At 42.8% G+C, this 12,305-nt stretch overlaps 1 non-coding gene across 1 annotated transcript; it reads right to left on the bottom strand.

The window, feature by feature from the left end:
* Positions 1-2,196: 2,196 nt before the first annotated feature.
* Positions 2,197-2,278, bottom strand: TRNAS-AGA (transfer RNA serine (anticodon AGA)). Its single transcript has one exon. It is a non-coding gene; the product is annotated as a tRNA-Ser (tRNA).
* Positions 2,279-12,305: the final 10,027 nt, after the last annotated feature.

Below are 12,305 nucleotides of genomic sequence, written 5' to 3'. Positions count from 1 at the left end.
AGGAAGCAAGCCAGGGGCAAAGCGAAGCAGGATAAACGGAACTGAAGCAAGGCAGAAGCACGGCAGAAGCAGGCTGGAGCAAGGCAGCAGTGGGGCCAGGAATCCAAGAAGAATAACAAGCACTGAGGAAGAGAACACGGCAGGTATAAATGGACAGGGGGCGGAGCTAACTCCGACTGACCAGGTCGCGATAGGCTCTCCCACTCCTGAGCCTGCCACCCTGGTTGGTGGGAGCCGGTGTCAGTCTAAGAGGTCTGGCCTCAGGTGTCGACTGATTAATCCCGGGAGTATACCCAGACGTAGTACCTGGCAGATCCTTTTACACTCAGCTTCCGTTACTTTGGAAATGTATAGAGTGAAACAAATAAAATTAAATAATTAAGTCCGCCAATGTTCTTTTCTTTTCTGACCTTTGAAGGTCAGATCATAATAATAAAAAATAAAAGCAGGAAAAGCAAAGATAAATAAAAAATACACATGCGCCGGGAGACGCAATGGATTTTTAGTCCATCATCTTAACCACTCAGCCACAACTACAGATAGAGCTTTATTAAGGATGACACTGCTGAGCTCAGGAAGAAAAGAGGTTGCTACTGTACAGAGTCCTGTAAGTGATAACAATTTTAAACTAATGTGCTCAGAAGACAGCGTGACTTTGTCTTCAGAACGAAATTGAGGATGAACTTCTCTTTTGTCTGCATTTTTCTTGAAGCGACTTTCAGATTTGACAATAGCCTCCTTTGCCTCCTTTTAAATGCGTAGTTAGTCAGCATGGGAAAGATTAGCTGCTGGGACCTCAGATAAAGTTGGAACTGGAAGAGAAAATTTCGGATATTGCCAATAGACCAGAAAGAAAGGAGAAGATTGCGTAGATTCCCCAGTATTATTATTATAGACAAATTCTGCCCACGGAAGGAGATTAGTCCAATCATCTTGCAAGGGAGAAATGAATTTTCTGAGCGTTTTCTAATACCTGGTTTCTTTTTAAATCAAGTAACTTTTTATTAAAACAAACAAGTTTTACATTTATACACAATACTAGCGCATTCCACCCCCTACAAGCACTTATAAGTACATGAAGTGAGCGAAACACACACACATAAACATAACCCAATCACCCGTCCCCACCATGGTGCACCTTATAAGAAAGTGCCCGTCAATCCGTATGAACAAGTTTGTCATCAAAATAGTTTAGCAGTTCTAAAACAGACATGTTACTGACATCATCCTTCAAGTTTATACTTAGCATTTTCTTATTAGTACTGCCCCTTCATATTTAGCCCTTTAACTAAACCATACTTCTAGATATACCTCTATCCCTCGTCAGTGCAACAGAGGCCAACCCCGAGTCATCCAACCAAGATGCCCACATCTCCTCATATTTTTTCAAAGCACTCCTTTTTAAGTATATAGGTTTCTCCATGGATACAAGCCAATTCACTTTAGCAATGTACTCTTATCATGTGGGAGGCAACTCCTGCAACCATCGCTGAGCAATCAGCTTCCTCGCCATGTAAAGTAATCGAGCTATTGCGGGTTTTAAACAGCTCCGACCCCCGTAAATCATCCACATAACCTAGAATACATACATATGGTGTCAATATAATCCCAGCAGAGTACACTCCTTTAATGACACTCACAACCTCCCTCCGAAAAGTGTCAAGTTTTGAACAGGACCACATAATGTGGATGAGATCAACATTATGTGTTTTACATCTATTACACACGGGACTATCTCTCAAGCCAATATCAAATAAGAACTGAGGTGTTTTGTACACCCTGTGTAAAATATGTAATTGTGACAGTCTATGTGCCTCACTGAGTGACAATGGACAGCGTCATACAGAAAACATTGCACTGCCCAGAGTGAAAAGAAAGAGTCACCTCCTATTTGGCAATTAGAGCCAAATTAGCATACTTAGAAAAATGCTCAGAACTTTGCAAAAGATACACATTTTTTTTTAAAACAAACCACACTGTAATTATCAGCAGCAAAGCGCCTATTAGATTAGTAAGGAAATAGGGAATTAATAAACTGGGTACAGAGCCTCTTTAAATGTAGGGTCCGGCATCTGATTAGTGACAGAGCAGTGGAGTACGGCATAATCACGATATGACTGCAATTCAACTTTTTTGTTACCTAGCGCAAGCGTATTACCTTATTTTTATCGCTTCACGGAGGCAGAAAATTCAAAACGTAGTCGGCAGGATTTGAACCTGCACGGGGAAACCCCAATGGATTTCTAGTCCATCACCTTATCCACTCGGCCACAACTACAGATAAAGAACTCTGCCCCAAGACCCTGCCGAGCTCAGTAAGTTTATCATTGGAAGCGCAGAGGTTGCTGCTGTCGAAACTAAAGGCATTAAAAGACAGCCAGACTTTGGGTGCTAACAAAACAGCCAGACTTTGTCTACAGGACAAAAGTAAGGAGGAATTCTGCATCTTTCGTCTGCGTTTGTCTTGAAGCGACTTTCAGCTTTGACAATAGCCTCTTTTGCCTCCTTTTAAATGCGCAGGAAGTCAGCATGGGACAGATTATCTGCTGGGACCTCAGATAAAGTTGGGACTGGTAGAGCAACTTTCGGATGTTGCCAATAGACCAGAAAGAAAGGAGAAGATTGCATAGATTCCCCAGTATGATGATAAATTCTGCCCTCAGAAGGAGACTGGTCCAATCATCCTGCAAGGGAGAAATGAAATACATAAACATATATACAATGTGACAGAAAAACACACACTTTCCTTTTTTGCTGGAATTCCCTTACAGAAGGTGGTGGTGGGCACACCTCAGTAATCTGACCTTTATTAAGACAACTTCCTAGGGCAGACTCCTTCACCTAAAAGGGGTTGCCCACTTTTAATTTGTTTTATTAATTTATTTATAGAATAGGGAATCATACAGATTTCTGATATATACGTATTTAAAATTCAGATCACATACCTTTCATACAGATGTAATTGCCTTTGTCTAAAAATAATGGTATAGCCCACAGATTAGTCCATAGAAACACACTCATAGGACAACTGAATGGACTAAAGATGATGTCGGTCATGTGACCGACATCATGTGACCTCTGGTATTCAGGTAACACTGTCCAGGTACATAACAGGTGAAAAATAGGTTATTGATGAGTAGAAGTTATAAAGTATTTCTACCTACAGCAACATCTCCTCCTCATGTCTGTCATGTCTGTGAGGAGCTGCTCTTACATTCTTCTTCAGTCTCCTCTGCGTGTTGTGTTTTTTTCTAAATATTTAACTATATTAACATGACAACATCGCCTAGAGACAGGCAGCTATTTTATTAATCATCTAGAGACAGTGAATACAGGCAGTGAAGTAGTTGTTCATCATTATTTCACCATTACTCATATTCACTTATCCCATGGATGTGTCTTCTAGGTGGCCCCAACACATGTATGTCATGTCATGCATGGCAGCACTGGCCCCTTCATGCCCGGAGGCGTCGCTAGCACCGGAGGGGGCCCCGGTACTAGCGACAGCCACATTCACTTGTGTGAATACTATAGGCTGCAGGCCACAATAGGCCTGCAGCCTATAAGGTTCAGGGAAGATTCCCTGCGCAGGCCAGCGTGATGATGTCATTGCATCACGCTGGTCTGCGAAAGCGTCCCGACTAGGGAGCTTTATTACTGTGGAGGCACAAAGGGGGCACGGTTACTGATGGGACACTTTTATTGTGTCGAGCACTGAGGGATCATTATTACCATCTGGGGCACTGTGGATTACGAGTTTCTTTAGGGGATGGGATATAGGTGTGGAGGATGCTGGAAAAGCAAGAAACCAACATGTCTGTGTGTCAAATTCTGCAGAAAAAATTCATGGCTGAATAGGTCGTCACAGTGGTCTTGGCAGATGGAGAAAAAAAGGGAAGGGTAAACAACCCTAGTCAAAGAAAACATCACCTGTGAGTCACTAGATATAAATGTGCTGTAATCACTTATATGTGCTGTAATCACTTATATGGTCTGCAGAGCTCCTGTGTATAACTGGCATCTACCACTATATTGTCACTACATGATGGTAATATTGGTCTTTGTATAGTGGTTTTTATTTAGTAACAGTATGGGGGTATTATTCAGTCACTATGTGGTTATGGTATGGCAGTATTATTAAGTAACAGTATGGGGGTATTATTCAGTCACTATGTGGTCATGGTGTGGTGGTATTATTTAGTAACAGCATGGCGGTATTATTCAGTCACTTTGTGGTTATGGTGTGGCGGTATTATTCAGTAACAGTATGGAGGTATTATTCAGTTACTATGTGGTCATGGTGTGGCACTATTATTCAGTAACAGTATGGAGGTATTATTCAGTCACTATGTGGTCATGGTGTGGCACTATTATTCAGTAACAGTATGGGGGTATTATTCAGTCACTATGTGGTCATGGTGTGGCACTATTATTCAGTAACAGTATGGGGGTATTATTCAGTCACTATGTGGTCATGGTGTGGCACTATTATTCAGTAACAGTATGGGGGTATTATTCAGTCACTATGTGGTCATGGTGTGGCACTATTATTCAGTAACAGTATGGGGGTATTATTCAGTCACTATGTGGTCATGGTGTGGCACTATTATTCAGTAACAGTATGGAGGTATTATTCAGTCACTATGTGGTCATGGTGTGGCACTATTATTCAGTAACAGTATGGGGGTATTATTCAGTCACTATGTGGTCATGGTGTGGCACTATTATTCAGTAACAGTATGGGGGTATTATTCAGTCACTATGTGGTCATGGTGTGGCACTATTATTCAGTAACAGTATGGGGGTATTATTCAGTCACTATGTGGTCATGGTGTGGCACTATTATTCAGTAACAGTATGGGGGTATTATTCAGTCACTATGTGGTCATGGTGTGGCACTATTATTCAGTAACAGTATGGGGGTATTATTCAGTCACTATGTGGTCATGGTGTGGCACTATTATTCAGTAACAGTATGGGGGTATTATTCAGTCACTATGTTGTCATGTTGTGGCAATATTATTCAGTAACAGTATGGGGGTATTATTCAGTCACTATGTGGTTATGGTGTGGCGGTATTAATAAGTAACAGTATGGGAGTATTGTTCAGTTACTATGTGGTTATGTTGTGGAGGTATTATTCAGTAACAGTATGGGGGGTATTATTCAGTCACTATGTGGTCATGATGTGGCAGTATTATTTAGCAATAGTATGGGGATATTATTCATTCACTTTGTGGTTATGGTGTGGAGGTATTATTCAGTAACAGTATGGGGGTATTATTCCGTCACTATGTGGTTATGGTGTGGCGTTACTATTCATTAACTGTGTGGGGTATTATTCAGTCACTATATGGATATGGTGTGGTGGTATTATTCAGTAACAGTAAAAGGATATTACTCTCACTATGTGGTTATGATGTGGCGGTATTATTCAGTAACAGTACAGGGGTATTATTCAGTCAATGTGTGGTTATGATGTGGTGGTATTATTCAGTAATAGTATGGAGGTATTATTTTGTCACTATGTGGTTATGGTGTAGATAGAGGTATTATTCAGTAACTGTACGGGGGTATTATTCAGTCACTGTGGTTATGGTGTGGAGGTATTCAGTAACAGTATCAGGGTATTATTCATTCACTATGTGGTCATGGTGTGGCTGTATTATTCAGTAATTCCATGGGGGTTTTATTCAGTCACTATATGGTCGTGGTGTGGCAGTGTTATTCAGTAACAGTATGGGGGTATTATTCAGTCACTATGTGGTTATAATGTGGCAGTATTATTCAGTAACAGTATGGTGTATAATTCAGACACTATGTGGTCATGGTGTGGGGGTATTCAGTAACAGTATTCGGGAATTAGTCAGTCACTGTAGTTATGGTGTGGTGATAATATTTGGACCTTATAATGTATTATTATTGGTAGTATTGGTCGTAAAATAGTGAGTTGTCTTCAGTAACCGTATGGGGATATTATTCAGTCACTATGTGGTCATGGTGTGGCGGTATAATTCCGTAATAGTATGGGGGTATTATTCAGTCACTATGTGATTATGGTGTGGAGGTATTATTCAGTAACTGTATGGGGGTATTATTCAGTCACTATGTGGTTATGGTGTGGTGGTATTATTTAGTTACTGTGTGGGGTTATTATTCAGTCACTATGTGGTTATGGTGTGGCGGTACTATTCACTAACAGTATGGCGGTATTATTCAGTCACTATGTGGTTATGGTGTGGCGGTACTATTCACTAACAGTATGGGGGCATTATTCAGTCACTATGTGGTTATGATGTGGCGGTATTATTCAGTAACTGTACTGGGGTATTATTCAGTTACTGTGTGGTTATGGTGTGGCTCTATTATTCAGTTTAAGTGCAGGGGTATTATTCAGTCAATGTGTGGTTATGATATGGCGGTATTATTCAGTAATAGTATGGGGGTATTATTCAGTCACTATGTGGTTATGATGTGGTGGTATTATTCAGTAATAGTATTGGGGTATTATTTGGTCAATATGTGGTGATGGTGTGGAGGTATTATTCAGTAACTGTATGGGGGTATTATTCAGTCACTGTGGTCATGGTGTGGCGGTATTATTCAATAACAGTACGAGGGTATTGTTCAGTCACTATATTGTCATGGTGTGGCTATATTATTCAGTAACAGTACAGGGGTATTATTCAGTCAATGTGTGGTTATGATGTGGCGGTATTATTCAGTAATAGTATGGGGGTATTATTCAGTCACTATGTGGTTATTGTGTGGAGGTATTATTCAGTAACAGTATGGGGGTATTATTCAGTCACTATGTGGTCATGATGTGGCGTATTATTCAGTAACAGTATGGGGGTATTATTTAGTCACTATGTGGTTATGATGTGGCAGTATTATTCAGTAACTGTAGGGGGGTATTATTTAGTCACCATGTTTTTATGGTGTGGCAGTATTATTCAGTAATAGTATAATAGTATGGGGGTATTATTCAATAATAGTATGGGGGTATTCAGTAACAGTGTGGGTGTATTATTAAGTCACTATGTGGTTAGGGTGTGGTGGTATTATTCAGTAATGGTATGGGGGTATTATTCAGTCACTATGAAGAAATGATGTGGCAGTATTATTCAGTAACAGTATGGGGGTATTATTCAGTCACTATGTGGTTATGGTATGGCGGTATTATTCAGTAACAGTATAAGGGTATTACTCTGTCACTATGTGGTTATGATGTGGCGGTATTATTCAGTAACAGTACGAGGGTTTTGTTCAGTCAATTTGTGGTTATGATGTGGCGGTATTATTCAGTAACAGTACAGGGGTATTGTTCAGTCACTATATGGTCATGGTGTGGGTATATTATTCAGTAACAGTACAGGGGTAGTATTCGGTCACTATGTGGTTATGGTGTGGAGGTATTATTTAGTAACAGTATGTGGGTATTATTCAGTCACTATGTGATCATGGTGTGGCGGTATTATTCAGTAGCATTATGGGGTATTATTCAGTCACTATATGGTCATGGTGTGGCAGTATTATTCAGTAACAGTATGGGGGTATTATTTAGTCACTATGTGGTTATGATGTGGCAGTATTATTCAGTAACTGTATGGGGGTATTATTTAGTCACCATGTTATGGTGTGGCAGTATTATTCATTAATAGTATGAGGGTATTATTCAGTCACTATATGGTTAATGGTGTGGCTATATTATTCAGTAACAGTACAGGGGTATTATTCAGTCAATGTGTACTTATGACATGGTGGTATTATTCAGTAACTGTTTGTGGGTATTATTCAGTCACTGTGTGGTTATGGAGTAGCGGTATTATTCAGTAACAGTATGGGGGTATTAGTCTGTCACTATTTGGTTATGATGTGGCGGTATTATTCAGTTACAGTATGAGGTATTATTTAGTCACTTTGTAGTTATGGTGTGGCGGTATTATTCAGTAACAGTACGGGGGTATTATTCAATAATAGTATGGGGGTATTATTTAGTCACTATGTGGTTATGGTGTGGCAATATTATTCAGTAACAGTATAAGGGAATTATTCAGTCACTTTGTGGTCCTGGTATGGCGGTATTATTCAATAATAGTATGGGGGCATTATTCAGTTACTATGTGGTTAGGGTGTGGCAGTAATATTCAGTAACAGTATTGGGGTATTATTCAGTCACTTTGTGGTCATGGTGTGGCGGTATTATTCAGTAACAATATGCGGGTATTATTCAGTCACTATGCGGTTATGATGTGGCGGTATTATTCTATAACCAAATGGGGGTATTATTAAGTCAATATGTGGTTATGGTGTGGCACTATTATTCAGTAACGGTATGGGGGTATTATTCAGTAACTATGGATGATGGTGTGGTGGTATTATTCAGTATCAGTATGGGGGTATTATTTAGTCACTATGTGATTATGCTGTGGAGGTATTATTCAGTAACAGTATAGGGTATTATTCAGTCACTGTGTGGTTATGGTGTGGCTTTATTATTTGGACCTTATAATGTATTATTGTTGGTAATATTGGTATTATAATAGTGAGTTGTGCTCAGTAACAGTATGCAGGTAATATTTAATCTGGTATAGTGGTATGATATAATAACTGTACATGTATATAGATCATTTTTTGTGTGAGAGGGGGACATATGTTTTTGGGGCTTGCAACACTCCTGGAGGCGCTAGAAATCAGCGATGCAGTTCTCTGCACACCGCCTTCTGCATTGACGACATTATTGATACAGTAAGGTTGTGTTCACATCAGTGTTGGATTTACGTTGATGGGTTCCATCAGACCTTTCCGTCGGAAGAACCCATCAATGGAAAGGCAAATGGAAACTGTGAAAGAAATGAACTAACTCCACCATTTTGTCTTGTATTCTATACTTCCATTTTAACTTCAATATAAGAAAGATACTTAGAGAGAATGTATTAGTGTTTTTGCTGTGTATGAGAGAATCTTTGCAGGATAAGAAAAGAATTGACTCAGCAAGAATAAGGATTGTACCGAAGAAAAACTGATGATTCAAGACCACACCCTCTACGCGCTCCCATACAGGAGAGAAGATGATAGGGACTTAACATAAAATTAATTCTAGATAATGAATTGATAGGAAAATATTGCTTTGCTAAGTAAAATTGTGAATGTAATGTATTTTTGTTTTGTGCAAGCTCAAATATTATAGCTAATGTAGAAAAAGTTAAGTCTAAAAGCCGTATATAAACTCCACCATAATGTATGGAAAAAGCATCTGCCATCACTTTTAAAGTGACATCATTATGACACTTCTTATGTGAAAACCTTTTCTTAAGAAAATAACTATGAATGAATCTGGAGCAACTGTTTTACTTTGAATTATCCACAACAATTTTGGCGCCGAAAAACCTGGGAACCGAAAATGGCTGCGACGGAACCAGGATGATAACCAAGGACAGGAGATGTTGGTGCATGCCACATCAGAGTGAAAGAGGCCTTTACGGCGAAGTGATTGAAACTGCTTCAAGACGCACCTCTACAGAGAAAGCATGGTGGGGGCATTGCAGTGATAAGTTTGAGGAACCTACTGTCCTCAGACACGAGTGTTTTTCTATTTTTCAGTGTTTGTCAAATAAATTGTTATTTACCACTGCCTGAGCAGCAGAAGGACAAAAAGTAACATTGAAGGTTAGGTGTATTTAGGTGGTAGTTTCCATACTGGTTGCTCCCCTTACCTGCGTGCATATGTAATTAATTAAATATTTCCCAGACGAACCTGGACTATAAAAAGGGCCCTGCCCTTTCACTCCTTGGCTGAGCGTTGTTGTAGTCTTCCCATGTTTTTATTGCAAATGGTCCCTTAGTGTTATCCTGCTCCCAGTGTTCCCATGCCCTGCTACCTGTATCCCATGCTGTGTTTTATTCCTGAGCCTGTCTGGTGTTGGAGTCGTGTTGTGCCGCCTGCTGTTATACGTCATGTTTGGTGTCATCAGCCACCCCTGATATCATCCGCCACGTCTGGCGCAACCTGCCACATCTAGACCCATCCATGCTAAAGCCTCTGCCATTGTCTAGACCAGGGGTCTCAAGCACGTGGCCCGCGGGCCGCATGCGGCCTCTGGGGCTGTCATCTGCGGCCCGCCGGACACAGAGCCGCTAGTATCGGCTCTGCTCCGAGACTCTGGAATTCCCTGACATCGCTGTCCACATATGAACAGCGATGTCTGGGGCTTCCCCAGAGCTGGAGTCCCGAGCAGAGCGCTGGTGTTGGCTCTGCTCCGGGACTCTGTGGAATTCCCTGACATCGCTGCCCATTTATGAACAGTGTGTCAGGGTCTTGCCCAGAGTGGAGCATAGCGCTGGTGTCGGCTCTGCTCCTGGACTCTGTGGAATTCCCTGACATCGCTGTCCACATATGAACAGCGATGTCTGGGGCTTCCCCAGAGCCGGAGTCCCGAGCAGAGCGCTGGTGTCGGCTCTTCTCCGGGACTCTGTGGAATTCCCTGACATCGCTGCCCATATATGGACAGTGTGTCAGGGTCTTGCCCAGAGCGGAGTAGAGCGCTGGTGTCGGCTCTGCTCCTGGACTCTGTGTAATTCCCTGACATCGCTGTCCACATATGAACAGCGATGTCTGGGGCTTCCCCAGAGCCGGAGTCCCGAGCAGAGCGCTGGTGTCGGCTCTGCTCCGGGACTCTGTGGAATTCCCTGACATCGCTGCCCATATATGGACAGTGTGTCAGGGTCTTGCCCAGAGCGGAGCAGAGCGCTGGTGTCGGCTCTGCTCCTGGACTCTGTGGAATTCCCTGACATCGCTGCCCATATATGGACAGTGTGTCAGGGTCTTCCCCAGAGCGGAGTCCCGGGCAGAGCGCTATTATCGGCTCTGCTCCGGGACTCTGGGGAAGCCTCTGACATCGCTGTCCATACATCGACAATGATGTCAGGGGCTTCCCCAGAGCAGGAGTCCCAGTGATGTCAGGAGCACAGCTGGAGTCCCAGGAAGAGCCTACTAGCGCTCTGCCTGGGACTCCAGCTCTGGGCAAGCCCCTGACATCACTGGGACAGCCTCTACAGAGGGCACTGGGGCAGCCTCTACAGAGGGGACTGGGGCAGCCTCTACAGAGGGCACTGAGGCAGCCTCTACAGAGGGCACTGGGGCATCCTCTACAGAGGGCACTTTGGCAGCCTCTACAGAGGGCACTGTGGCAGCCTCTACAGAGGGCACTGTGGCAGCCTCTACAGAGGGCACTGTGGCAGCCTCTACAGAGGGCACTGTGGCAGCCTCTACAGAGGGCACTGTGCCAGCCTCTACAGAGGGCACTGTGGCAGCCTCTACAGAGGGCACTGTGGCAGCCTCTACAGAGGGCACTGTGGCAGCCTCTACAGAGGGCACGGTGGCCTTATCTACAGCGGGCACTGTGGCCTTATCTACAGCGGGCACTGTGGCCTTATCTACAGAGGGCACTGTGGCCTTATCTACAGAGGGCACTGTGGCCTTATCTAGGGGTGTGTTGCATTATCCACAGAGGGCACTGCGGCAGCATCCACAGAGGGCATTGCGGCACTATCTAAAAAGGGGCTGCCCAATCGTGACATGTGTGCTAACTGAGCCGCCGGACTGCATTTAGCGACACTTAAACTGGAAAGCTGGATTGTTGAAATAAGCACGTGGAGAAATATCTCAAATTTTAAACCTAGCGCTATTATTATAGTAATGTAGTATTATTATTCTAGTAATATAGTGTTATAGTAGTTCAAATAACTAATTGATTAACAATAATTTTGTATTGTATCAAATTTGAAAGTAATGCGGCCCGTCAACTTCCCATTTTTTCTATATGCGGCCCACTCACCCGGCCGAGTTTGAGACCCCTGGTCTAGACTATCTCAGGTACCCTTGTGCTACGAACTCTTTGTATAGAATTTTGCATTGACTGTGATTTGGCCAGCTCCCTCTCCGCTATGGCGGAGCGGCCTAGGGGGTCCACAAACCCCTAGATCGTGAGAGTACACTCAGGCTATGTAACCCACTGGCCAATCCAAGACCACAGTTTAGGTGATGCAAACAGATATGCTGGACCTATGTGCACGCCAGGATCAACTCCTCGTGGCTGTAAACTCCATCATCGCCCGACTGGATCAACCTCCTGCTCCTCTTCTGGATGCTGCTGCTGCCGTTTCACTGCCCGTCACTCCTCCTGTCTGTTCTGGATCCACAGTTTCATTGCCTCTTCCTCCCTGCTATGATGGTGACCCTAGAGCCTGTAGAGGTTTCCTCAACCAATGTATCATTCATTTTAGGCTCTCCTTTTTCCCTC

Source organism: Rhinoderma darwinii, chromosome 1, assembly GCF_050947455.1.
Source record: "Rhinoderma darwinii isolate aRhiDar2 chromosome 1, aRhiDar2.hap1, whole genome shotgun sequence".
Taxonomy (NCBI): Eukaryota; Metazoa; Chordata; class Amphibia; order Anura; family Rhinodermatidae; genus Rhinoderma; species Rhinoderma darwinii.
Note: the sequence above shows the minus strand (reverse complement) of the source record. Positions and strands in the feature narration are given on the sequence as shown.